At 43.5% G+C, this 24,607-nt stretch overlaps 1 long non-coding RNA gene across 2 annotated transcripts, besides 1 other annotated feature; it reads left to right on the top strand.

Moving 5' to 3' along the window:
* Nucleotides 4,558-6,474: an enhancer, noted in NCBI's record as "VISTA enhancer mm1574". NCBI's record gives its function as "enhancer in: limb[3/5]" and the evidence as "EXISTENCE:transgenic organism evidence [ECO:0001131][PMID:17130149]".
* Nucleotides 5,359-22,143, top strand: Gm29872. 2 transcript variants are annotated; one of them, XR_870031.2, is made up of 5 exons: nucleotides 5,359-5,487; nucleotides 5,899-5,968; nucleotides 9,487-9,701; nucleotides 12,232-12,393; nucleotides 22,031-22,143. It is a non-coding gene; the product is annotated as a predicted gene, 29872 (long non-coding RNA). The 2 variants fall into 2 exon arrangements; XR_870030.2 differs by lacking the exon at nucleotides 5,359-5,487 and adding an exon at nucleotides 5,718-5,763.
* Nucleotides 22,144-24,607: the final 2,464 nt, after the last annotated feature.

Here is a 24,607-nt window from a genome sequence, read left to right as displayed (position 1 = left end):
ATGTTTTGTTCCTAAATATGGACAAACTACTTAGAAGCTGAAATATCAGAAACAAATTCCAAATAGCCATAGACATTCACTGCCTAGTTGGGTATGGCCATAGTATAAGTTCACTTTAAATTCAAGGAAAATATGCTGAAATAAGTATGTGGCTGGCAGTGGGACGTTTTGCCTTCATTTAAACCTGCCATCCTTCCCTGCTTTGCCTTCGTCATCCCTTCAAACCTTCACTGAAACTAGGCTTAAAAAAAAACTGTTCAAAGAAAAGTTTTTCACATACGGAAAGTTGTCCTCTGACATTTGTGGTATACTTTCTGGAAGAGAGGAGACACAGAGGCCACCCACACTGAGCCTAGGCAGGTTGTCTCTATCCCACTCTCTTCCCTCTTTCCCTTCTAGAGGCATGGCAGTCAAAGTTGCCCATTCTCTCCAGGAAAGGAGCTACCTACCCTCTGCTCTGTGCTGCAGGCTGTGGGCTGTAGGACAGTTTGAATATTTTCTCTTGATCTCTTGCTAAGCCTACCTTAAAGTTCTGACAGGCATGCTTGCCTCCTCAGAGCTTCAGTCCCTAGTTTGTAAACAGCATGCTGATGCTTCGAGTTCAAGTCTGTAGTCTTTTCTCAGCAATAATGCATGGTACCTAGGAGCTGGATTGGTGGTTTGTTTTGGCTTTGTTTTGTTATTTTCTTTTTTTGTTTTTCTCAGACGGAATGAGTATTCATCCAGAGACCAACACTGGGCAGCATCAAAGGCTTGGGATGGAGTCTGGACATATGTACTGCTTCTGTGGCTGTCATTGGTCTTTGGCAAACTTCTGCTTCCTTACTGTTTGGAAGGCAGGGAGGCAGCGAGGCAGGAAGACAGGCAAAGAGGCAGTCGGGCAGAAAAGAAGGCAGGAAGCTAAACAGATAGATAGATGGAAGGAAGAAAGGAAGAAAGAAAGGAAGGAAGGAAGGAAGGAAGGAAGGAAGGAAGGAAGGAAGGAAGGAAGGCAGGCAGGCTGGCAAGGCTGCCAGCCCTCTTTCAAGTTCATTACAAAGACTGGAAAGCCCCCCCCCCTTTGCTCATGTATATGCTAGTCATAGCACTATTGGAACTGGGTGGGAGATCCAAATGCAATGACTTCCTATGAAATCAGCTAAAACTAAGAGCCACATGCTCTCCCTCTGACATCTGATGAATGACTAGAATTATATTATCTCTCCTAAACATATTTTTCCTGGTGGCAGGGTATCCCACACCAGCACCACAGGCCAGTTGAATTTCTTCAACTACAAGAGATCTTCGCCTGACCCAGAATCAGCTGTGCTTTGTTCTTCTCTTTATAGAAGAAGCAGGGTGCTGGTCTCCAGCAGAAGGGACATCAGGTATGAGCCAATCCAAAAGCATCAACCTGTCAAGAGTCACAGAGCTGGGAGCGGTGACAGTGGCTCATCTTGTTGCTATGACCAAATGCCTGACAGGAAGTAGACTTAGGAAGAAATTGTTTAATTGGCCCAGTTTGAGGGTTCAGTCCATCATGATGGGGAAGGCAGGGCAACAGGGGTTGAAGTTTCATCTGGACTCAGAAGTCAGGGAGAGGAGAATGTTCATGCTTAGTTGGTTGCCATTTTCCTTTATATTTAATTCGGGTTCCTAACCCACAAGAAGGTGACGCTGAGGAAAGAAGACTCCCCTACCCTAACTGTGTTAGTACCATTCGTTCCTCAGTTAATCCTTTCTGGAAGCATCTTCACAGACACACTCAAGAGTTGTATCTCCCAAGCAATTCCAAATCTAGTCAAGTTGACAAGACCAAAAAAGTCATAGAAACCCCTAGCGGGCACGGCACACCTTGAGCTGGGTGGCAGGAGCTGCAGATAAAGCCAATAAGAGGTTTGCCGGGTTTGGTCAGTGATACAGCAATGCAAGCTCACATCTCATCTCCATGCAAGCTGGCCCTGAGTTCCTTAATTAACATGTGACAAAGTCTGAGTCCTGTCACCTGCCAGAGAGCACAATGTCTACTTAGGTTTTACCTCAACTGTCGCTCTCTAGGGATGACCTAACTTCCTGGCAGCCTCAGCCTCTGTTCCCGCATAGAGCAGTCTTGTAATATTTGGTTTGGAGCACCTGCTGCTTAGAGACCGGGAGTACATCTGAAAAATCCCAGGAAAAGGGTTCCCATGGCAATGCTGGCATCATGGAAGGTTTCAGAACTTTTACCTCCTGCTCCTAGGATTATGGAAATTCAAAAGGCACAAGGCATACAGACAGATGCTAATTACCTCACCCGAGTTGGCCGTGTAGTGCAGAAGAAAGCTGAGTATAATGTAGGCCGGCAGGCTCTCCTCCTCTGTATAGACCCAAGTGACTCCCTGGAAAGGAAGCACTGTCTTATCACACAGCTTTCTGTCAGAGGGGGCAGCAGGTATCAAGGGCCATTTGCCTTATACAGTGAAAGGCTCGCCCAGTGCTTTTGTAGGCATGACATGGTTTTTCTGGCACCATTTTTGTGTTAGCCTGGCAGAAACAATGCCCCTGGGAGGAGGATGGGATCTCTACCTCTGAGCTGTCAGTCGAGTGGCAGAATTGTCCATGGAAAACTATTGACATTTAGACCCAAGTCACTGAGGTCTCTTCAGCACCCTTTCCTTAAATGCCTGAGCCTTCAAGTTGAAGAGGCCAATAGATTGGATTTCAGGAGCCTAAGAGCCCAGTAGTCCACTTCCAGGTCAATAGAACACAGTTTCCAGGTCGGTATTCATCCAACGGATCTCCGTGAATATCCTGAGTAGCTTCTCCAGATTCTTCTGGGAAATGCTCTGTGAGGATATTATGGTGGCCGTCACCCTTGCTTGGCACCAAAGCCCTGGGTAAATTACTTGACCCCAGTTCTTTACCGGCTTAGTGAAGACAATAATTTGACCATTCTTAGAGCAGCCCAGACTTTTAACGCATAATCTTGGACAGCCAGCCTTTCATGAAAGGTCTCCCTAATCAAAGCTTCTTAATGTGTAAATTGCACATTTGAGCCGTTTGTTCCTGTCATCAAAAGCTGAGGCTCAAACTATGCGGTGAGACAGCCCATGATTGTGCTTGCATGTTTAGACTCCACTCGGAAAATAACCCAGGGCCAGCTTTGTATCAGCATTCATACCAGCAATGTTCCCAGCTGTTGACTGTGTTAACAATATGTCATTCATTGTATGGTCAGCTTAGTGGGGCATCTATGTAGGGCAGTTTAAGATCAGGTCCATGGTAGTTTTACTCTTGGTCAAGATGCACTTAGTGAAGTTCTTGCCTTGCAAGCACAGGGATCTTAGCTGGATCTTCAGATCTATGTAAAAAAAAAAAAAAAAAGAGAGAGCTGGGCATGCTGGCACATGCTTATGATCGAGCACTGGACAGTTAAGAGATAGGCAGACCTCTAGGACTCACTGACCAGCCAGCCTAGCCTGTTTGCCAAGTTCAAGTCTTAACATCAAGATGGAGTGCCTGAGGGAATGATACTCAAGGTTGTCCTCTGGCCTCTATACACATACATGTGCGTACACCTCTACATATGCAGGTGGAATATATAGATATCTACATATGCGTATGTGCATGGATGTGCACTTCTCCAGTTTTACTCTCCCTGTGGTGACATGCTCTTATAGACCCTGTCACCAGCCACTGGGGATGCTCTGTATGATAAATGAACTTCAAGCTTGAGGTTCTGGCTTTTTCCAGGGCCCCACCTTCATTCTAACAGCATTTTTACCAATAGGAGAAGGCAGACCAGAGAGAGAGAGAGAGAGAGAGAGAGAGAGAGAGAGAGAGAGCTTCTCCATTATTCCCTTTGGAGCACAAGTTTCCCATACAGCTTGATACAGCTTGCCTGGTGATGTCTATTGGCCTGAGAGGGTGTACCTGTCAAGCCACGGCAACATAACTAGTCTAAAATGCCTCGCAGCGACAGGGCAGTAACATACCACCTCCATCTTGCTTCCTATCCTGCCTCTGTTCACGTCTCTCATAGATTCTACCTTTCTGTGAACTATTGGCACTCAGGACTGGGACTCTAAGATAAAACATGGGTCAAGTATACTAAGAGGGGTGAGCACTTGGGCAGTAAGTTAACGAGAATTTGAGGCCCATGTTCCTGGAAGGCCAGGGTTATTGAGGACACATGGGAGATTCTCTTAGGAGAGGTCGGAACACATTTTTCTGTGAATGCTGAGGAATGGCTAGCTAACTCAAAGGAGCTGAAGGGAGATTGGATACCAAAGAGATAGTCAGGTATTTAGTAGTTTGACAACAGATTTTCAGCACGGGGGTCATACAAAGAAATGAAGAAAGGGATGGGATCCAGGGAGCCACCCCAGGTTCCTGAATTACCCACAAGGCAGGGGCTTTGTGCCTCACTGTGCAGGGCTCAGGAAATGATCCGGAGATATTATTTAATAATCCAGTAAAATGTGAACTAACTCAGAGGTTGTTCGGGAAGGGAAGATTGGGCTGTCTGCACCGCTTCCTGTAACATGTGTACACACACACACACACACACACACACACACACACACACACACACGCCACAGCTGGTGGGTGGAATGTAGTCATCCTGTTCTGTGACATTTCCATCAGCTCCATCAGCTTCATCAGTTCATCTCGTGCCAAGGCTTGTCTTGGTGGCCACCATCTGCATACAGGACAGACATAATGATAGGTCACCCCCAACCAACCGTGAAAGGAAAGCTTTGGATTCAAGGCAGTTTCTCTGCAGATCTTGGGAGGATATAAGCTCAATGCACCATCTAGCCCAGCCAACTTCTCACTCATAAATGACACTCCACAGCCTTGCATGGCTGTCTCCACCACATATCCCCAGCATCTCATTCACGTCCATAGGCACTTGCTACTAAGTATGTTGGGGGTGGGTGTAAGGAAACAGAAACCTTCAGGAATCAATCTACCGAATGACAGCAACACTCCAGAAACCTAAGAATGAAACCTGTTTCCTACTCACTTCAGTAATACCCTTCCATGGAGTTAACAGCTCCTGTGTTCTGGCTACCTGGATGAGCCACTATGGAGGATGGCCAGTTCCAAGAGGTACATCCAGTTTCAGAATTCATGCAGCATGCAGACGTGACAGCTCATGAGGTAAAGACCACTGGTGCAGTGTCTTCACCTTTCAGGTTCCATTAAGTTGTTAGAAATTACTCTCGTTAGCAACAGTGCCTGCTGATAATGAATACAATTAGGCATTAAAGAAGCTTTATAACTCTGGTGCCATTTGGGCACTAAGAAATGGGCCTGTATTTTTCCCCCCTCACAGATGTTACAATAATGGTGTCAACACTTTTATTTCTTTGTCCATAAGCTGAAAATTATGGCTGTTTCACAAATTGCTAACGTGCCCAGAAGATGGAAGCCCAGCTGCAGAACACATGAGTTCAGACTCCTGCCCGAGCCTCGTGTTTCATGATGACCTCAACTTCCTGTGCTGAATGGGAACCCATGCGAGTAAGTACTTGTAAAAGTGTGTTTGAAGAGTGAAGTTATGAAGGGGTGCTGCCGTGTCAAACATCTGCTCCATCCATTACACTCAAGTAGGAGCCGGGAACGTACAGTAGGGGCAAAAACATCAATAAATTAAAACTCTCCTGCCAGCACACTTTCTGAGACCCTGCCAATTGGAGCCAGGAGGAGGGGGGAGATATGGAACAAGTAAAGGAGGCTAGCGTGGTCTTCTGGAGCTGGTTTGGACAACAGTAGTTTTAGTCTGGTCTTCTTTACGAGGTTGGTACATGTCTTTGTCAGGATGTAAACTGTTGTTTGATGGCTGATTTGTGGGTGTTAGTGAGTCTGGAAACAACGGGGATCCTGGTCTCTCTGGGAGTCACATTCTTTTTTTTTTTTTTTTTCTAAAAACAGTTTGATGACAGATTGTTTACCCGAATCCTGAAAGAAAGGATGAAAATGAAAGATGTGTCAATAGAGCCAGGTGAGATGATGGCTAGTGAAATTGGGGTGCTGGGCTGTAAATTGTATCGGGAATTTGATGCCCTTAGTTCTAGTAGGTCATGCTCCCATCCTGGAAGCATGGGTTCTGTTAGGATTGATGCAATAGATTGATTAGCAACAAGAAAGAACATAGAATTAGAGTGGAGCTCAATGTCTTTTAATGCAGAATTTCAGGTTAGAATTTCTAATAAGCAGTTCAGGGAGGAGGTGCCCACCCCCTCCTTGCCCACCTGCACACATCTTCAGGGTTCGTCTAAAGTCAGTCACAAACACGTGCCAAGAGCAGGGAGCCAGGAAATTGGAAATGGACTGCTAGGTAATCCTCCCTGCCACCCCCTCGTCCAGCCTTCGTCCCCCTCACATCATATATCAGAGGCAGTCCAATTGTTCTAAGCCCACATCATTCCTGGTACCCAGAGGCCAAGTATGAGTGCACCAAGCAAGGTTGGGCTCAGCTAAAGGGACCATGTGCAAGGCTGTGTGTGTGGTCAGGAACAGAGGATATGCAGAGCCTGCATCTGGGTTCCATAGTATCCTCCAGGCTTCCCATCAGCATGGCAGTGATGTGACATGTCTACATGGGTACAGGACACAGCTACGTCTCCTGGTGACACTGAAGATGGGCATGTTTGCCATTTCCCATTACTTACGAAATTAACTATAAAGGCTTCTGGGGGTGCAACTTGTTGGTAGCATGTGTGCTTAGCATGCATCAGGCCCTTGGTTAGATTCTTAGCATGATCGCTTACACTCCTTGCTGGGCATGGTGACGCACACCTCTAATTCCAGCACTGGGGAAGCAGAGACAGGCAGATCTCTGAGTTCAAAGCCAGCCTGGTTTACATAGCAGTTTTAGGTCAGCCAGAGATAGAGCAGAGTACTTTTAGGTCAGTTAGACAGTGAGACCCCGTCTCAAAAAAGCAAACAAAAAATAAAACCAAATAGCAACAACAAAACAAATACAAACAACACACACACACACACACACACACACACACACACACACACACACACAGAGGCTCTTTTATCTCAACCTGAGTTTCACTTCATTCCTCCCCTAAAGAAAATTTCAGGCTCCATATTGCTGGAGCTAGGACTGTCAGCTAGAGCCACTCCATATCCTCCTAGGAGCCTTCCCTGTCCCAGGTCTCTGGCTTGTCCCAAAGATTCACCCCACTGCACCTATGTCTCTCCTCTCTCCCAGCCCTCTAATGCTCTTCCCCTGCTCTAGCCCATATCTCATCCACCACCATTCCCTTCCTTACCACCTCTCTTACCTACTTCCCTTTCTCCATCCTCTTCTGATGCCTATTTTATTTCCCCCTCTGAGTGAGATTCGAGCATCCTCCCTTGGGCCCTCCTTATTACTTAGCTTCTTTGGGTCTGTGGATCATAGTATGGTTATTCTGTACTTTATGGCTAATATCCATTTATAAGTGAGTACAACGCATGTCTTTCTGGGTCTGGGTTACTTCATTCAAGATGTTATTTTTTAGTTCCATCCATTTGCCTGCAAATTTCATGATGTCCTTGTCATAATAGCTTAACAGTATTCCATTGTGGGAAAGTAGCACAGTTTCTTTATCCATTCTTCTGTTGAGGGACATCTGGGTTGTTTCCAATTTCTGGCTATTGCAAATAAAGCTGCTATGAACATAGTTGAGCAAGTGTCCTTGTGGTATGGAGAACATCTTTTTGAATATATATGCCCAGGAGTGGTATAGTTGAGTCTTGAGGTAGAACTATGCCCAATTTTCTGAGTCACCATCAGATTGATGTCCGAAATGGTTGTACACATTTGCACGCCCACCAGCAGTGGAGGAGTGTTCCCCTTGCTCCACATCCTTGCCAGCGTGTGTTGTCTTTTGGGACTAAGACTCTGTTGCGTGCCTTTGGATCTCTTTCCCCTATCTGAACTGCCTTGTCTAGCCTCAGTAGGAGAGAATGCACTTAGTTCTGATGAGACTTGATGTGCCAGAATGGTTTGGTACTGGGGGCAAGGGCTCCCCTTCTCTAAGAAGGAGGAGATGGGAGGGTGGGACTAGGAGGAGAGGAGGAAGGGGGAGCTATGATTGAGAAGTAAAGTGAATAAATTAATTAACGAATGAAAAAAAATAAAAAGAACTATTAGGGTGGAAAAAAGTCAGATACTTACCTCTGTTCCTCTTACATATAAAACGAGTCGTTCCCTTAAAGGGAACAGTAGGACTCAAGGCTGAGGCTCCTGTTCTGCCATGAACCTAAAGCAATCCTAGGCTAGATTTTTGAAAAGTGACTAGAAAAAAATAAAATAAGCTATTTAAGGAATAATGTTTTATTTTATTTTTACTACTCTATGCACTAGCTTCTAAAATTAAAAGAAAAAAATATTTTAAAAATAACTGGAAAGGATAAACTGAGTTGTGCAAAGCAATGAAGACTGATTTTTTTTAACTTTCATTTTATACCTAAGAGAAGCTGAGGCAAGAATTTACTTTATTTTATTGAATAAATAATTTTTATTTATTTAGAGGAAAACTTAGGTGAGCACTCATGGTGGTGGCTTAAGGGATTTTTTTTTTTTTTTTTTTTTTTTTGAGACAGGGTATCACTGTATATACCTGGTTGACATAAAACTGCTACATAGACTAGGCCAGCTTCAAACTCAGAGATCCACTTGCTTCTGCCTCCTAGTGCTGGAATTAATAGCCTGTCACATCATGTCTGACAAGAAGCAAAATATGGAGGGGTTAAGAACCAAGGACCTCTTTATATCTCTTTTTATTTGTCATACTAGTTAGCAATGATAAATTAGAATGTTTCATTTACATAAAAATTATTCAAAGCATATAATGAAGTCCTTTTGAATGCTACTCTCTTCCTCTCTCCCAAAGAACAAGTACTGTGTCAGAAAGGCCAAAGGAGTAGATCTTTGTGTTTGCCCCCCAAGTCCCCATCAGCAACCTCCTTCCAACAGCCTGTGCTCTCTGACTGTGGTCCTGGGATATGACATTATGTGGGGAGGCTATTTGTAGTGCCAGCAAACTATCTGCAAAGCTATGAGCCCAAGTGCCTTCCTCCTTTCTAATCAGCTGGTTAAGCAGAGTGAAGGTTCAGCAAATATTTGGCTTCGGCATCATTGTTCTCATTGGCATCTTTGAGTGAAGTTTACTCTGTCAGGCAAACTGGGGTTTGACTCTCTGCTTTCTCATTCCCTCCCCTACTAAATGAGCCCATGCAGAGAGATCAGCCCAGTCCCCAGAACACAGAAGGTGTATTCTGACAATGCCTATTGTTATCATTATTCCCATTACTGTTATTTTAATGATGAGATGATAACATATTTCTTGACAGTTTCCCATTCTCCCTTTCATCCACATCATGGTTAAACCAATTTATCTCAGATAAAGAGAAATGTGAAGCTTAGCCTATGGGGAGGTATGTTGAACAATTTTGTCTGAGTCACTGCCTTGTGTTGTTTGTGTGTTTCACTGCAATTAATACTTGGCTGATGAGTAGCTTGCTGACCACCTGCACCTTCTGACATATGAAAGGCACAGAAAAATCTACAAAGGTGGCACTTCATGATGAAGCTGGATGGATGTGTCGATCAATATACAAAGAAGTAAGAAATCTGAAGAAGAGCCGATGTTCTCCAAAGTCTTGAGGCTAAGAAAAGAATGATAGCCTATATGGTCAGAATGTCTGGATGATTCCTGTGCCGCTTTGCTGTGGTATGCATTAGCGTTCTACATATATGTCCCTGTAGGATTGAGAGCTTTTGGATGGTAAACATACGTGCTTCAGTAACATTGTACACCAGAAACTTCTAACTGTAACTTTGAACTTAGCCATTTATCCTTTCAGTCTTGCAGGTTTTTATTTATGTATTTGAAGCTGTTTTAAGTACATTCATACTTAGTTAGTTAAGACTTTATCTTAAAGTTACCTTTTTATTATGATGTTCTTCATATTTCTCAATGATAACTTTGATAATATTCTTAACCAAAATCTCCCTTGATATCAACATAGCCAGATTTTTAATGACTGTTGTAATATAGCATTGCTAGGTTTACTATTTAGGCCACTCTGAATGGAATGTCCCTGCCTTTTAATGGTTGTGTATAAACCATTTATATTTAATACAATTCCTAATATGGTTGGGTTTAAGTACACCATGATGACACTTATTTATTGTTTTCTTCACTTATTTTTTCTCTTTTCCTATAGTCATTGGGATTACTTCTTATGATTCCACATTTGTCATATTTTCCTCAGGAATTTTGTACTTTCTACAAAGGATAGTGGAAAGCTATTAAGAATTTGATAGCCAACAAAATTGCATTCAAAAAGAAGGCAAAACAATTTTCTTTCTTTTTTCTCTTTCTTTCTTTCTTTCTTTCTTTCTTTCTTTCTTTCTTTCTTTCTTTCTTTCTTTCTTCTTTCTTTCTCTGTTTTGTATTTATATTTTTATTTTGGCTGCTCTAGTTTTGATATATATATATATATATATATATATATATATATATATGGCTGAAAAGTCATCTCTGTGTGCATTTGTGAATATATATGTATATATATATATACACACACACATATATATAGCTTGTGTATTAATGTATTTGTGTATGTATGTGCATGTGTGCACATGTGCATTGTATATATATGCATGTGGGTGCGCAAGGAGGCCAGAGGTCAACCTTGTCGATAATTCTCAGCTGTGTCTGGAGACAGGGCCTCACCGGCATCTGATGCCCACTGATTGGGATGGCCTGGTTGGCCAGCCAGCGTCAGGAATCAGGTGTCTCTGCCACCCAACCAGTGGGATTACAAGTGTGCACCACTGTGGCTGGTTTTTTTGTCTGTTTGTTTGTTTGTTTTTTGTTTGTTTGTTTGGTTTTTTTTTATGTGGGTTCTGGGAATAGAACTCAAGTCCTCACACTTTCATGGCAGTTATTTTAAAATATTATTTGACTATTCTGATATCTGCTTATCAACTTTTCTCAATTATAAAGCATCCTCCCATCTCATTTTTCTAATCCCATCTCTGTGCTATTGTTATCACATATTTTCCTACGTGTTATAAACTTTCAGTGTATTTCTTAGCGTTTTGCTTTTCACACTAAACTATCCTTTAAATTACAAAAAGTGATGTTTACCTTTGTTTTTCTATTCTCTGGGGCTTTGTAACGCTGTAAAGAGGAACGTTCCTTCCGATACCATAACGTTCGTGTCTGAAGAATTTCCTGTAGTGTTTTTGTCTTGAAGTGTGAGTTTCTGTTTTTATGGAAAGGCTTTTACTTTGTTTCTTCATTTAAAAGCAAATTTGCTACTAAATGCTCAGCAGTCACCCAACCCTCTCCCTTAAAGTCCTTAAAAGGCCTCTTATTCTTGCTTTCAAAGTCTATTAGGGATTTACTGTGACAGTCACCTTTGTTTCTGAATTTCTCATATTTGTTTCAGTTGGCTTATTTTTGTTTGCTGTAGTACAGTGTGTGTGTGTGTGTGTGTGTGTGTGTGCGCGCGCGCACGTGTGTGTGTGCACATGTACGTATGTATGTATGTATGCACCTGATTTACTCCTCGGAGGGTTCTTTGAGATTCTTGGTTTTGTGGATTTTATTCTCCATTCACTTTGGAAGATGTCTGCTCATCAGCTCTTGAAGTATTTTCTCATTCCCATATTTCTTCCTTCCAGAACTGTATCTGCAAGCAAGTAAGAGTAAGAATACTTGATATCAGATTTCTCCTCGGTTTTTATTCTGTTTCCTCAGCTAACTTTTTTTTCTGTAGATAATTTCTGTTGATTCAGCTTCAAACACACGATTTGCTTGTGTGGTCTAGACTATGAATGGGTCGTGTGAAAGAAATGCTTATTTCTAATGTCACTTTATGATTCTAGCTTTAACTTAGCCTTATCATTTAACTGTATTCCCTGCTTCCTTGCACCTACTCCTAAGCTACACTACACTTTTAGATACTTGTTAAAGTTCCTTCAAATCCACTCAGCTAATCCAACAGCTAGCCATCCATGGGTCTGTTTGTAATGACTGTCTAGCTCTTGAAAGCTTTTGTTTTGTCCTTGTCTTGTATGTGTTTAGGAAGTTCCACTTGACTGCTGGATACTAACCTCAGAACAGAGTGTGTTGCAGAAGAGCATTGTGTTCAAAGCCTGCATCTTCCTATGTCACTGCAGGGTGGTGGCCTAGCCTCGTCAACTGGTTGGGTTACATTTAGGTCTCATTGCTGTCTCATGTCCCACAGGTTTAAACTCCCACTGATGCTGGACTGCCACCATCTGATCTGGACTCCCGTGGTTCTAGTGTTCCTGCTCACAGTCACAGTGAATTTCTTGGCCTTTGACCTGTATTTCTCTAAGTGTAGGCTACTGCTTCTGAAACATGTTGCATCAGTTAAGATGCAGAGGTGAGTCTCAGATCTCCAGGCTGAGCCTAAACTGTGGTCTGTCTGCATCTTAAGAGATCCCTTCTTCACTCCATAGATGTAGGGTCCTGGGTAAAAGGAGATCAGAAAGAGTAAGTTTTTTCAAGTCGAAAACACCTCCATATTCTACTTTAAAAATTCTCAGTTGATGATGCTTGTTTTTTATCTTCTTCAATGGAAATGATTGACTTGACCCAAAGGAAGAATAGAGGATTGTCATAAACCCACCATGGTAATAGACTAAAAGAGGTTGCATATTTGCTTAGTTAACAGACATCGTTTTCAATCATGGTATCACACCACCACCCCCAACCAGATGAATGATAGCAATGTGTAATAATTGTTCAATGATCTTTGGCAGATAATATCTCTGGGAGACACCATTAACTAAAACCCTGACAATATCTGTGTTTAATATCTATGTAGATTTTTTGCTTCATGTCGGATGGAGCCTTGACATCCAGAACTTGTAAGAACACACCATGATAGAAATTCTAATTAAAATGTCATTGAGACCTGGGTGAGATGGCACCTGAGTATGGTCTCCTGAGGCAGAGCAACTGGGTGGATCTCCGTAAGTTTGATCCTGGATTAGTCTTCATAGTGAGACTATGATATTCAGGCTTCACAGTGAGACCCTTTCTCCTCACAATAAACAAACAAATAAATACAAAGTCAATGATAAAAAAGAGAGCCATTTCAGTTCTCTGACAGATTTGTCAAGTCATCTACCAGACACTAACAAACTGTTGCATCATTTGTATGTACATGAGGAAATTCAGTTTTGTCTTGCTAACAGGCGTTCTTTTTTAAGTTTATTTTTGCTTTTCTCTTTTTTCTTTCTACTAATTTTGTTGTTAGCAGTCACAGTAATGAGCTGCAGTGTAGCACTTTCACAAATATATGTCATCATACTTTGGGTTCTCTATAGTAAAATGTTTTTTAGAAATTTAAAAGAACTTGATATGTGTACATAAATTCTCTCTGTCTCTGTCTCTCTCTGTCTCTCTCTGTCCCTCTCTGTCTCTCTCTGTCTGTCTCTGTCTCTGTCTCTGTCTCTCTCTCTCTCTCTCTCTCTCACACACACACACACACTGCTTTTCTCATGGCTGTAACTAATTACCTGCCCAGGCAACTCCAAGGAGGAAGGACTTAGTCTGGCTCCCAGTTTGAGGGGGACATACCATCGTGATGAGGAACCATGACAGAGCAGGATGGCTCACAGTTATGGAGTATGAGACTGATGACTTGCTAATCTGGTGGGTAAAGAAGCAGAAAGTGAAGAAGCCCAAAGCCGAGACAGGTTATAACCCCCAAGAACTGTCTCACTTCTAACCCCTAAGAACTCTCCCCCACTCTCTCACTTCCTTCAGCTAGGCCCTACTTTCTAAAGTATCCACAACTTCCCACTCAGCACCACCAGCTGAGGAATTGCTCAAACCTATGAGCCTGTGGGAACATTTTACATTTAAACCATGTTAATATTTAATGCAACAATTGAAAGTTTGTTTTTTAATACATTTACTTACCTATGTGTGGTGTGTGCATGCAAGTGTGTGTGTGTGTGTGTGTGTGTGTGTGTGTGTGTGTGTGCAGGCATGTGTATATGTATGTGTGTAAGAGTATGTGTGTGTGTGTGGGGGGGGGGCGTATGTTTGTGTGTGCCAGTCCAAAATCCAAGCCTTCTGTGGTGATTCTTGTTGATTTCCGTGGTAGGGATGATGTGATGATCTGTCACTTAGTCAGCAGAGGTGATAGGGTGTGTACAGCCCAAGGTAGTGCTAACAATGGCTTCCCTTGGCTCTCTTCCTTGCCCAGTTCCTACTGAGAAGCTGGGAGTCATGGTCTTCTCTAGTTGATTTCCTTTTTCCTCAGCTTTGTGGAACCAACCCCACACCACAGAGATCTAACTACAGACATTCCTCTTCTGAACACTTGGAGATTAACCTGTCTATCATCTCAGATTCCTTTCTCTCTCCCTCACTGGCTGTCAAATGCCCCGGACACACTCATGCCACTCTCTTGCCTAGTTCTTTGATATTTCCTCCTTGCTTGACTATGGGTTCAGTGTCCTTCTCCTGGCCTACCCCTTTAGCTGACCCAGAACAGACTCTTTCCCCTGGCTGAGCCCAGTCCTGCTGTCCAGCCATTTCTGTTCCCCTTGTTGCTGCTGAATTCCTGCTGCCCTCAGCAGCGTTTTCCAGCTTCACTTTCTCTGAAGCCCTTGCATTTGCTTCTTGTTCTCTTGCCCTAACCCTCGAAGCTCTCCCCCATGAGTCACAAACATAACCAGAGAATGCTCACACTCACGAGTGCTCTGAAGTATTCCTTGCATTGATTGGTTTGAAGGTCATCTCATCTCTTGCTACCGTGTTGAAATCCTTTGGCCCCTTGCATAAGGTCAGCATGGTAGGTTGTTTCCTGGCATGTATCTCTTTCCATTTCATATGTTTCCTCATCACGTATGTATAAGGAAAGTACTACCTGCTATGTGAAGGCACCCAGGCTGAAGGAGTGAATCTACTGATGTCACAGAGGCAGAGGGCAGGCAAGCAAGTCTGGAATTTTGTCAATGAGATTAGAAGTGAAAGTGCTGGCTGAGCTCTGGACCAGCCTTCCAGTGTCAGGGAGATGTGGCTGGTTAGTGTATGCGGGTGCTCAGAATAGAATGCTCTTCTGCTGCTTTTAATCCTCCCTGTGAGCCTATGCGTTCCTGCTCTTCTTTCTTGGAATGTTCCTGCATGTCTGTCTTAACACTCTCTGCTGACCTCCTTGTGGAGGCCATGCATCCCCCATGAACCCCAATCCCTTTTCAGATCCATTCCTGCATTGTCATTAACATCGTAGACAAAGCAAGGCTTATCAGTCATTACAGACACCTAGACTGAAAGCCTGCAAAGTGAACTTGTTTCTTCCTCACCCCCCACCCATTTCTCCGATGGCTTTTGCCTCTGAGTTGATGCCTTTGTCATTAACTTCCCCAAAGCATCTAGATCTTGCAGCCATTCTCATCTCAGGTGTTCTGAGATCTCCCTTTCAGGACCCTCTCTCTTCTTTACATCAGCAACGTGTAAGATTCCTGAAGCTGAGGACGGACGTGTTAAGGAGTTCAAGGCTCTTGCCAGGTGGCCATGATGGGTGCCTTCCTTGTGCATCTGAAAGCAAGCACTAAACAGAGTGGAGCTGCCACCTTCATTTCTCTTGAGCAAGGGCTCTGAACTCAACATACAGTGCACTCCGTTTGTAGCACATTCTTCCTCTTGCTTGAAAACCCTGACCCAGCACTTAACATCCTGTAAGGTAGCACCCCTCTTCCCTGACAGTATCTGACCTGATTTTTTTTTTTTTTTGGCCACAGTTGGAGTCTGTCTTCCCTAAGGTGCCAGGTAACTTGAGCACAGGCACTCAGCTCAAATTTCTCACACACTATTGCAATTTTCTCTCCCACGCAGCAGATGCCTAGAGACCGAGGCCATGTCTTGCTTGCCTAGGTACTTTCAGCACCTTGCACACAGCCTGGAAGTCACAGGTACTCAGATATCCAACTGTGTGAATTAGAAAGATCAAAGGCCTCTGGAATTGGCAGCTGCAGAGAGGAATGGGGACTACAGGTTAGGAAGAGAAAGTACAGACCAGATCGAGGGTGTTTGTTTATTTATTTATTTATTTATTTATTTATTTAGTGTGTGTGTGTGTGTGTGTGTGTGTGTGTGTGTGTGTGTGTAATAAAACACTAGAAGAAAAGGCAACAAAGAAAACGCAGTTCTAACTCCTCTCCCTCTCCTAGCGTTCCCCTTCCTGGGAGCAGAGCCAAGGCACGGTTAGAGGAGTCTAAAGTTTCTCAGGAAAGTTGGCCATTGTAAAGCACATCAAGAAGGTTGGTGTATTGCACTTTTTTTCTGGCACATGGTCGGACAATTACACTGTGTGGGTCCTAAAGGACGCTTTAGTTCCAAGATTCTGCAGAATAGTCTCGAGTAAGTCTTTGCTATGGAGAAGTCCAAGACAAGATGTCGCTTTGCAGGGTGTAAAAGAATCCACACAAACGCAGTCGGTGTACATTATTACCTGGATGGCTCACTACAAGCCCGCTCCTGCCTGATAAACTCTATTCACCGCCCCTGAGACGGCGGAGAAGGAGCCCAGAGCCAAGAAAGCAGGGTATGGAGCCCGGAACCAAAGTCAACAGCAAAAGAAAGATCTGAAAGGAAGGACATTCTAGCTCATCCTTTAGTTTCCTTTCATGCTTTATGGCACCTTGGAAGGAACAAAAGCTTTACAGAGAAAAGGCTGTCTTGGCAGAGAACTGCTCCCTCCTCGCTGGCTTCCCTGTGTTCTCAGTTTTGCTGTTTCCCCACAGACTAACGCCAAGACGCCAGGTTGAACATTCATCTTTTCTTCCCTCCCTCCTTTTTCTCTCCTCCATTTCTTTAATAGTTCTGGCAAGATGAGCAGAAACAAATGTGACTCACTGTGCTGGGGAGGGGCAGTTGGGTATGCATAGACCGGGTTATCTCTGTCTCTCCCTCCCCGATCCTTTCTCACCTCCCTCCTCTAGCTCTTCTGCATCCTTTCTCACTCCTGATTCTTTCTCCTCTTTTACTCTCCCCTCCTCTCCTTTCCTTTCCTTCCTCCTTTTTCTGTATCCTTCCTTATTTGTCCCTTGCTCCCCTTCATTCTCCCACCCCTATCTCTGAGTTTGCCTGGCTTCTGCTCTCCTCCATTTGAAGCAGGACAGTTCTCAGAGGGAGCATTCTGGAAGACAGTCCCAGGGTGATCCCTGAAGACCCATGTCGGTTATCCCAGCAGCTCCTCAGACCCATGGCTATGCCCATCTCCAGCTGTTTCCCTGGTGCAAAGGGTCACATTTACACGTTTCTCCTGGCTGATCTCTGTTTCCTGTCTGACGTCCAGAAGCAGGTATACCAACTGGGCAGGAAGTTAGGATTGCCACACACTGCTGAATGAATCAGAAGTCCAGTCTATCAAATTGCCGATTTTTCTCAACTGGATCCAAATGAATTTCTGGATAAACAACACTTATGAAGATGTCTTTGAAGTAATTCTATTTAGAGAAACACCAGGTTTTCATTCCCCATCTCACGGTGTTTTCTGAACACTGTATTCTAATCACAGGGAAACGTTTTAGCTCTTAGGACCCGTGGAAACTCTGATAGCTGAGCTGCCAAAGAACAGGAGGGTTCCTCCACAAGCAAGCACAAAGCCAACAGTATCCATCCGGACTCTGGTGAAGTCTTTTTCCTAAGCTTGTGGGCCTGTAAAAGTACAGCTGAGAAGCATGGGGAAGCAGCGTTCTCCAGAGACTCCTTGGCACTTTCTGCTTCCGCTTGGATCAGAAATACCATGAGAACATCTCTTTCCCCTCTTGTAACATTTCAACACTCCGGGTTTCACTTGCAGATGGAGAGGAACAGAGGGAACAGAAGGGGAAGGGGAGAAAAACACAGCTGAACTTTTCTTAACCTAGAAGTTATTGCAGTTTTTACGCAAAGATGTGGGCCAGGGCCTCCTCAGCTGAAGCCAATTGTCTCGCCCTAGGAAACCGTGCAGGGATAGACTAGTCACACGGCATTCCTGCAGAAGGTAGTCATTTCCTGGAAATTTCCACATCCTGGAAGCCTTGAGTTGGGGGTGCACCTCCTGCTCCTGCCACCCCTTCATCAGCCTTGTCTGCTCCACCAGTGTCACAGAAATAAAAAATGAAGCCACCCATCCGACTAGATGCATGCTCTGTTTCTGTTGCTCATAGAGTGTGTTTCATGTCAGCTTGAGGATACATGAGTAGATGGGTTGCAAACACTAGCTGCAATCCTTCCTTCAGCCTGCAGAGAGGGAGAGCAGCTAAGCCTTTCCCTAGGCTGGGACAGGAAGATATGTGTATGCGCATGGATGTATGAGCCCGTGTTGGAGGTAACAGCAGGACATGCTTGATAAAGGCTATGGAGTTTCATTCTGTGGTTAAGACAATACATCTAGACCATGAAGATAGCCAGCCACACCACTCTGAGGATATCTGAGAAACCAACTGGGTGGATTGTGTCTTTGTGAACTTTATCTCAATTAGACAGTTGTATTAAAAGACAGAAACAGTCATAATCTTTAAAATTCTAGGATCCAGGCCTTTGCAATGGGACCTGGAAGCTCTTCCCTTGAGGAGTGGAGACCATTTCTCCATCAGCCTCTTCTGGCTGCTTTAGGACCCGTGTTGCCCATGAAATATGCAGGACTGAGACTGAAGAGACTGTGAAGTCAGTGAGCTCTCACCCTTGCAAACACAGGACCCTGATAGCTGAAGCTGTCTCCTAGCCTACACACACACACACACACACACACACACACACACACACTCACACACTCACACACACACACACTCACACACACACACACACTCACACACACACACATACACACACACTCACACACACACACTCACACACACACACTCACACACACACACACACACTCACACACTCACACACACACACTCACACAGTCACACACACACACTCACACACACACACACAGAGGAGGGGGAGGGGAAGGATGGCTTTTAAACAACATTTAAAGTAAAATTACTTAAATTTGAGAATCCATAGCAAGACAAACAGCATGTTCAGATAAGATTTGCCTTGATGCTGTGGGCTGGCACATTTGACTTCTATTGTTGTTGAAGATGATGTAATTGTGACTTAATAAGAAAAATTATTAAAAGGATTATGAGCTTTCTTGGCAAAACCCGGGGAGAAAAGGTCAACAGGAATTGCCCACCCACAAACCTCTTCTGTGTCTGCATTTAAAATGAACCTCACTGTACAAGGGGAAAAAGGAAAGGAAAACATAAAACTAGAAGCATAAACCCACAGAAAACAACCTCGTCCAAGAACCAAGTTTTTAAAAAACCTAATTTGTGTTGACTTTGTATTCTCTAGGTAGAAAGAAACTTCTCTGTGAAATGAGGACTTTGAGCTCAAACTTTTAAGGAATCCGCATGTTTGCATCAATTTTTAAAAGGTTTTATGACTAATGAACTCGGATTTCTTTTGGCATGGCATAAAATCCATTTGTACAGCTTTTAATTAAGGATGCAGCCTAGGCAATTAAAAGGAAGAGAAGGGACTACATCCAAAGTCCTAGGAGAACTCCAGTCGGAAAAATTATGGTAATGCTGTGTGTCCTGAAGCCGTCTCTGAGTGTCACAGAATGGTGAGGAATCACCCCCGCTACATGAGGACAGTCGGTGTAAGGCTAATAATTAGGAACATTTAATTTTAATGTGCATGGGCCTTGTTTCCCTCTAATCTCGCTGGCATTTGCTGGGGGGACTGGGATCTAGCAGGAGGATCATCTAAAATTGAGTTTAGAAAGCAGAGACTGGGTCAAACTCCCAGCCCATAATACAAATACTGCAGTTGCCTCATAGACAGGGGAATTCCTAATGTGGGTTTTAATATTTAAAGTTGTCAGTGCCATTATTGAGAATATTAGGATGCTTTCGTGCCTAACTGATTAAAATTACATTTGGAATAATAAATGACACGTAATGTACAAATAGCTGTCTACTCCCACATTATTTTTTTAAAGTCTGAAAATTCTTAACAACTGTGATAGAAAGTAGCCTGGGGTACTACAGGGACACTTTGGTTGTGTGTGTGGGGGGGGGAGGGGACAAACTCGAGCCAGCTGTTATGTTTTATAAGAGTTTGACACAAGTCTGAAAAGAGCCTCTGCCCTCAGCAAGTTGAAGGGAAGTCTCCTCTGCAAACATAGGTAGACTTCCTTCCCGAGCCCTGGATGACTGAAGATTTTTGTTAAAGTGAGTCTTAGCTCTGCTTAGTCAAGCCAGCCATCTGGTTGACTAATCCAAGCCTTAGTGTTTTCCTAAATGTACAGGACAAACTTCAAATGTGTTGTGTGTGCTTGCTAAAGCTGTACCGGTCCTTTACAAAACCATCTCAGTTCCATTTTCTTTCCAAGAAGTATTTATTTTTACTTTAGGGATCTGTGGGGATGTATGTGGATGGATATAGGTATTTTTATTTTTGCATACTGTATATGTGGATGGGCACCTGTATATGTATGTGTCTATAACCCTGTATTTTGTGCTTGCTGTGCCCAAGGAAGCCAGAAGAGGGTGTCAGATTATCCTAGAATTGGACTAGTTGTGAGCTGCCATGTGGGCGCTGGGAACTGAACTCAGGTCCTCTGTAGGATTAGCCAGTGCTTTTAACCACTGAGCCATCCCTCCAGCCAAATTTGGTTCAATTTCCTGAGAGTCAAAGCCACACATAAAGCAGGAGCCTTTGCTGTGTTACTCAGAACGCTGGGTCCCATCCTTCCCAGGTAGTCCTCCTGGTGAGGAAGACTAACTCAGACCCATGCTAGGATCCCACCTCCCAAGTGGAAGTGTGAAAGCCTTCTTGAGGTGCATCTGCACCACTTGGTAATGTTAGCAATTGCCCAGGCAAAGCACCAGAAAGACCTTTGGGTTCTTCCCTGTCCTCACTCCAAGTGCACCTGGAGACTGGGACAAATGGCCCATGATCTGGAATAAAGGTCTAGATATGCCTCACGTGCCCCAGGCATGAGAGATGGTAAAGTCACTGCTTCCTTGAACACACCGGCTTCTCCTTTATTGTGAACATGACAATTCTAAAAAACAAAAACAAAGTTCATGTATTTTCCAAACAAGTTTGGCTTTTGAGAAGAATGATGGGTATGTACAAAGTACTCCCATACACACAAACAGCCTTCCCCACTCCTGCCTGCTCTTATTAACACTTGCATTAGCAAGGGACCGCTGTGACAGTCGGTGGACTGCTAGACGATGATGAGCTAGCCCACAGCTGACATGAGAGCTCTGTCTTAGGGGGAACAAATTCCACGAGTCCCAATAAATGAGAACCGATGTGGTCTTCCCCTGGCAGCGTTACTCAGAAGAGCTCCCTGCCCTAAATCTCCCCTGTGACTCACCTCTCCATCCCCCTTTCCCTCTAAAAAATAGGGATGGGATCATTTATTCCCGATTACAATTATGAAATTAAAATGTCTCCCCAGTGTCTCCTGTACTACACACCAACCTATTAATCTGTTGTGCCCTGCTTCACCTGCAGGAGCTATTCAAAAAAGCCCAAGGCCTTAGCTAAGGGCCAAGAAAACCTTCATGCTACAGATGGTTTTGCGTTGCACAGCCCCATCACTAATACAGTGTTCTGAACCATAGCATTGGCTTCAGGATGGGACCATAGCTCTTCTGATCCCCACCCGCCTGACCCTGGGTTAGTGCTTGCCCACTAACCAAGTCTTCCAAGACCAAAGTCTCAGTGGGGTGTGTATGGGAGGAGTTGCCAGATTGGGGAGGGTGTGAATATGATCAAAACACATTGTATGTCATTCTCAAAGAACTAATAAAAATAAGATATAAGAAGGAACACACACACACACACACACACACACACACACACACACTATACTGCTTACCCAGAAACTAGCACTAGCACACAGGCATGAAAATGAACTGGGGTCTAAAAGGTGCTAACATTGGCATTTTGTGATTCTTTTCATTTTAAACTCTATTTTTCTTCTCTTGCTTTGGTCCCAGCCCCCCCAGCAAGCAGTGACCATCTGAGCTGACTTCTCTTGCGACTGTGAAGACCCCATTGCTTACTTGTCTCTCCTGAGGACCGCTCTGGCTGTTTGGTCAGGAGAGAGCTGGCTTATGTGAGTCACAGTTACTCTGTTCTTCCAAATCAAGCATGTTCTGCCCCCCCCCCACACACACACACACACTCCTAAGACGAAATTGGGTTTGTGCTTCAACTGCTTTCAGTCTTGGGTCTTCATCTCTTGTAAATGAGAATTACCATAGAAATTTTAATCTTTCACTGATAAAATTTAAACCCATAGTTAACCTCCACAGGTCTCTCTCAGCCCAGCTTATATTTGCATGCAGTAAACTCATGGGCACCCCCTTACCAGAGTTTCACATTTCCATCATTGCTCTCTGATTTTCTCCCTAAACTTTTGTTTGTTTGGTAATTCTCTCAGCTTTTGAAATGTGTCTCATTTTGTTTTTCTAATTAAGACAATTCAAATATCTTCTTGATGAATTATTCTTGCAGTAATGGAAGGCAATTCTTTTCATTTTAACTATTATTTTCTCTGCATCAGTAGCATCTCTTTTCTTTCAGTTATATTTTTACATGTATTTATTAAGGATGCTTTTGGGTTTCTCTGTTTTTGGTGTATTTTTAAAATAAGTATGTGATTTTCAAATGCTCCTGATTTTCTGACTTTAACATATCTTTATTACATTCAGCAGTGTACTGGTGGGATTGCAAGCTTGTACAACCACTCTGGAAATCAGTCTGGCGGTTCCTCAGAAAATTGGACATAGTACTACCGGAGGATCCCGCAATACCTCTCCTGGGCATATATCCAGAAGATGTCCCAACCGGTAAGAAGGACACATGCTCCACTATGTCCATAGCAGCCTTATTTATAATAGCCAGAAGTTGGAAAGAACCCAGATGCCCCTCAACAGAGGAATGGATACAAAAAATGTGGTACATTTACACAATGGAGTACTACTCAGCTATTAAAAAGAATGAATTTATGAAATTCCTAGGCAAATGGTTGGACCTGGAGGGCATCATCCTGAGTGAGGTAACACAATCACAAAAGAATTCAAATGATATGTACTCACTGATAAGTGGATATTAGCCCAGAAACTTAGTATAGCGAAATATAAGGTACAATATACAAAACACATGAAACTGAAGAGGAACGAAGACCAAAGTGTGGACACTTTGCTCCTTCTTAGAATTGGAAACAATCACCCATAGAAGGAGTTACAGAGACAAAGTTTGGAGCTGAGACAAAAGGATGGACCATCTAGAGACTGCCATATCCAGGGATCCATCCCATAATTAGCCTCCAAACAATGACACCATGGCATACACTAGCAAGCCTTTGTTGCAAGGACCCTGATATAGCTGTCTCTTGTGAGACTAGGCCGGGGCCTAGCAAACACAGAAGTGGATGCTCACAGTCAACTATTGGATGGATCACAGGGCCCCCAATGGAGGAGCTAGAGAAAGTATCCAAGGAGCTAAAGAGATCTGCAACCCTATAGGTGGAACAACATTATAAACTAACCAGTACCCCGGAGCTCTTGACTCTGGCTGCATATGTATCAAAAGATGGCCTAGTCGTCCATCACTGGAAAGAGAGGCCCATTGGACAGGCAAACTTTATATGCCCCAGTACAGGGGAATGCCAGGGCCAAAAAATGGGAATGGGTGGATAGGGGAATGGGGGGGGGGGAGGGTGTGGGGGACTTTTGGGATAGCATTGGAAATGTAATTGAGGAAAATACCTAATTAAAAAAAAGGAAAAAAAAAAAGAATAAGGACTACCTAACTTCCTGTTGTCCATTTATCAACACCTTCCTTTGTGTGTTTCTTCTTCCATGTTCTCCAAGAGAACACTTTCTTACTTTCTTCCTTAGCCCCTTAGTCCCTCCTTGTTCCCTCCTCCCTTTTCTCTTCTCCTCCCTCCCTCCCTTCCTCTGTCTTTCTTCTTTTTTTCCTGAATATTTTCCATTATCATCTCTAAGGATCTGGGAGATTAGATTGTATTCCTTATTCAGATGGTTAACTGAAGTACTTAACTTTTGTTTCAGAATAATAAATATGAGCCCAAGCCTGGTGTTGTGAGCCTGGAATCATTGGTAGCTAAGATTCTCTGCAGAGTAAGTTCGAGGCCTAGAGAACTTATTGAGACTACACCTCAAAATAAAACGGTCAAATGCATTGGAGATACAGCTCTGTGGGAGACGCGTGCCAAGCAAAAGGCACCAGGTTCAAACCCCAGAATGACTATAAAATAATAAAGTAACCAGTCCTCACATCTACGTCTCATTTCCGTGCAAAACCAGGGCTCTTGCTAATGTAACCACAGATAAACTGATTCTCTGCCCCACTCTTATCTTCCATGTTACTCTTTTCTTGGGTTGAGTTCATTGTATAAAGCACACAAATTAATTATGAGTGCTGATTGTCAATAATTAATTAAATCTACTGATGTATCTCATCAATATCTGTTGCACCCCCTTCTCCCTCTGAGCTGGATTTCGTTCTTGCAGAAGGAAGTCTGTGAGGCTCCTTTTAGTGAAGAT

The sequence above is a fragment of the Mus musculus genome, chromosome 7 (genome assembly GCF_000001635.26).
Source record: "Mus musculus strain C57BL/6J chromosome 7, GRCm38.p6 C57BL/6J".
In the NCBI taxonomy this organism is placed as follows: domain Eukaryota; kingdom Metazoa; phylum Chordata; class Mammalia; order Rodentia; family Muridae; genus Mus; species Mus musculus.
This window is presented reverse-complemented; position numbering and strand designations above follow the sequence as displayed.